We start from the raw sequence: 3,926 nt of genomic DNA on the forward strand, positions 1-3,926 counted from the left end.
AACGAATGTAAGGAAATAGTAATTCTCATCGAAACATTATTAAGTGAATAAAGATACTAACAAAATTTATAATATAATATAGCATTTAATGTGATAGATTCTTTAAAATTGAATCATGTAGACAAAAAAATTGACGTATATACGAAAGACTTGTCTTAATCGATTGGAATAATATATAATCTTAAAACTATTTACCATGAATAATCAAAGTGCGGCAAACACTTATATAAAATTTTGTAACCTACTAAAAAAAATGGGAAGATAAGCCTAATAGTAGCTTTGCCAAATTAAAGAATGGGCCAATGGCGTTCATACTTCATACAACTATAATGTTGCAGTCAAACTTCCTTGAATCCCATTTTGCATTTCTAATTTCTTTATAGTCTCATTTATTCCGCGAATTTGTATATGTACCTGTATGCTTTGTATTTTCCACTCAAACAACGTAACTGGGTAATTCCACTATATATTTTTGCCTATTTTTCAATGGTTGCACAAGTGCACATGATTTGGCATCAACTAAGTGGCTAAATATTGTCACTTCTGTATAACAAAAAAAAAAAATCATATATCAAATTGTGTTAATGATACAAATAAATAAATAAAAAATTAAAAAAAAAATTATAGAAAACTATATAATAAAATATTCGTATTATAAAAATTATTGAATAATAAGATAAATAATTGTAAATAAAAAATGTAAGCAAACCCGTTTCGATGAATTATGTATGATCGAAGTTGGATTCGTGAAAATACTCTGCAAGAAAAACATAAAACATATAACACGTTATTATTTAACTAAATAGAAATATCAAATGGAGTTAAAAACATATATAAAAAATTAGAAAAACATAAACATATAAATACCAACAAAAAATAAGAGAAGAAAAATGCACAAAAAATATAAAAAAAAAAAAATCAAATTCAATGTACTGTACATTATACTATGTGTAGAAAAGGGTTGGGGTAGTGTGAATAAAATGAATGGGGGATTATATAGTTTTGATTATGATATATCGTTTAGGAAATTTTATGAATTCAAATTTCAAATTAATTGGTCATGGGCGGCAATAAAAGTGAAACGAAAGAATAATAAAAAAATATGATCAAAAGTCCTCACATTTCGGATTTTAGTAATGAAATATTAACAAAATCATTAAATACAATACATAACTGAATATACATATACCATATTGGTTCCAAAACTCAACTCAAATCAAAATCGGATACCATAACTGAATATACACATGCCCCATATGTCATTGATTGAATTTTTTTTTACCAAAATTGGATAACTAAAAGAAATCATCATAAATAAGTAATCATTCAAAGTCTAAATTAATTGGAAGAGTATTTTGGCAACATATTAAAAGGAAAACTTAAATATTCAAATTTTAGAAAATTTGAAATCCGGATAATTGATTAATTTGTTACATTAAAATATAAAAATGCATAAGATAGTAGTAGAACTAATTTTATCAGAAATTAAATAAAAGAAAATTAATATTATGTATATTTAAATAATTATTGCATTACAATAATTATTAGATGATATTAATTTTAATATGCAATTTCAAATTTCTAATTTACTTTCGGATTTTGAATTTTTACGTGATTTTAATTTATTACACGAATTATTTTCATTCTAAAATATTGGAAGACTTGAAAAAATATTAATATAACTAATTAGATCAAAAATTAAAAAACAAATTAGAATAAAAGAAATTAATTTTATTAATTAAATAATTCATGAAACATTAAATGGAAGAAACGTGTACAATATATATTATAAAATATGGAAATGACTCAGACATACTAATAGATATCATGCAAAATATGAAAACCATGCATAGTTTATATTATGCAATTCGTATATATTATCAAAAAATCTCGCAATAAACTCAACTTGTTATGATATTATCATATATTGAAATTATAAAAACTTATGATATTATGGTATATAATATACATATTATAGAGAAATGATTTATATAATAAATGCATATCCAAATTTTAGAAAAATTTCAAAATATATGAAATATACATACATTTATTTTTGTATTTTAATAATAAAAATATAAATTTCGTAATATATAAAAATTAAATTTTTCAATTCGGTTTAAACATTTAAGTCTATAAATATACTATATTTGCAAGAATTAAAATAAATGAAAATTAATATGATATCAAAATACATGGAATGATGTTAATGTAAATTTTTAATTATAAAAATATTATATTTTCAAGGAACATACAATGCAAGATCCAGAGCGTGGAACGACTTTGATTGATTCCCTACATGAGACGCACATACATGGATCGAAATTATGATCAAAATACGCGTTGCAAAGAACACATTGTTTGAAATGAGCGCAAACAATTTTTTTGATCTTCATAAAGTACGAACAACTTTATTTAATAAACTGCATGAAAACAATTAAAAAAGTATATTAAAATTAAAACCCAAAAGAAAGAAATACAAATAGTACTAATATGTATATATAAATATAATTATAAAAAAAATGTAATATGAAACTGTATAATACGAACAATGTGCACTTTGTAATCGAATGGTGGTAGATAAATTGAGGGGTTTATATAGTATTGAAAATGAACTTAATTCTATGGAAAAATTAAAAATTCAAAAGATTTATATATTAGTAAATCAAATCAAATCAAACAAATAAAGGAAACAACCCAAAAAAATAAAATAATAACTTGTGGAAAAAAATCTTGCAATATAAAAACATTAAATATGAAGATACGATTTTTATTTTTTACCATTCAATTTTGAATTAAAGTGTAAATTAAATCAATCAAAGATGATATGAAGGAATATTGGAATATTAAAGATTCCTTTGTATTGGTGATTTGATATTTTATTTGAAATATTAATTGACAAATATAATGCATAATCCGGTTTATAGTTCGAAACATATTATATAATAAATAGTGTTTTCGAAATATACTTTAAAACTACTGCATTTAGAAAACAATTTCTTGTCCTAACAATTGCGGGCTGGAGATCACAAAAAATTTAGAAAACAACAAATATGCTTTAAATTGTTAAAATATACTACATTTAAATTATTAAATTTTCAAATTTCAAAATATTGCATATTTATTAAATAGTATAATTATTTTTAATTTGAAATATGGTATAATAAAAATTATATACAAAAAATATTGTATATTTATTAAATAGTTCAATTAAAAAATAAAACATTTTTTTATTATTATTTTTAATGGAATGGATATTCGAATATTCCAAAATATTGAAAATTTAAAAAAAACAAAAAAAAAAAAAACAACAACAACATATTCCTTTATTTTAATATTTTAGTATTTAAAAAAAATTATTTTTTTTATGCAAAATTATTTGAATATTCGTAAAAAAAATGAGTTTCATGAATTTTTTTCAATAAATATATTTTGAATTACTGAAAATATAAATAAGATTTTTTTATTTTGAATTTATAAAATATTAACTTTGGAAATAATATATATACATGTGGTAATTATTTAATGATTGTGTAAATGTAAAATAGGAAAAAACATAAAAACATCCATAAATAAAAATGCTACCTAATCAATTGAAGAATCCACCTCATCAATTGAACTCCAACTAAGCAATTTTGACAAATGACATCATCATTTGCCACATGTCAATCATTGAGTGCATAGATCCTCTTTTTATATTATATATAGATTTGTTGAACGCTTGGTTTTATGTAGCACTTTGACATGTCATTCTGACCATGCATCATCCATGTAAAAGAGGGAATAAGGAAGATATTTTTTCCCCTGTTCATAATTATTTGTATATTTATTTATATTTGAGTGCCTTATCGTTTTCTATTAATCCTTGACATGTGAATTCCTAGGAGCCACTGTAATTTAATCTTTTTAGCAATCTTTACTTCAAT

Source organism: Erythranthe guttata, chromosome 4 (genome assembly GCF_056151865.1).
Source record: "Erythranthe guttata isolate IM_541 chromosome 4, IM_541, whole genome shotgun sequence".
NCBI lineage: Eukaryota > Viridiplantae > Streptophyta > Magnoliopsida > Lamiales > Phrymaceae > Erythranthe > Erythranthe guttata.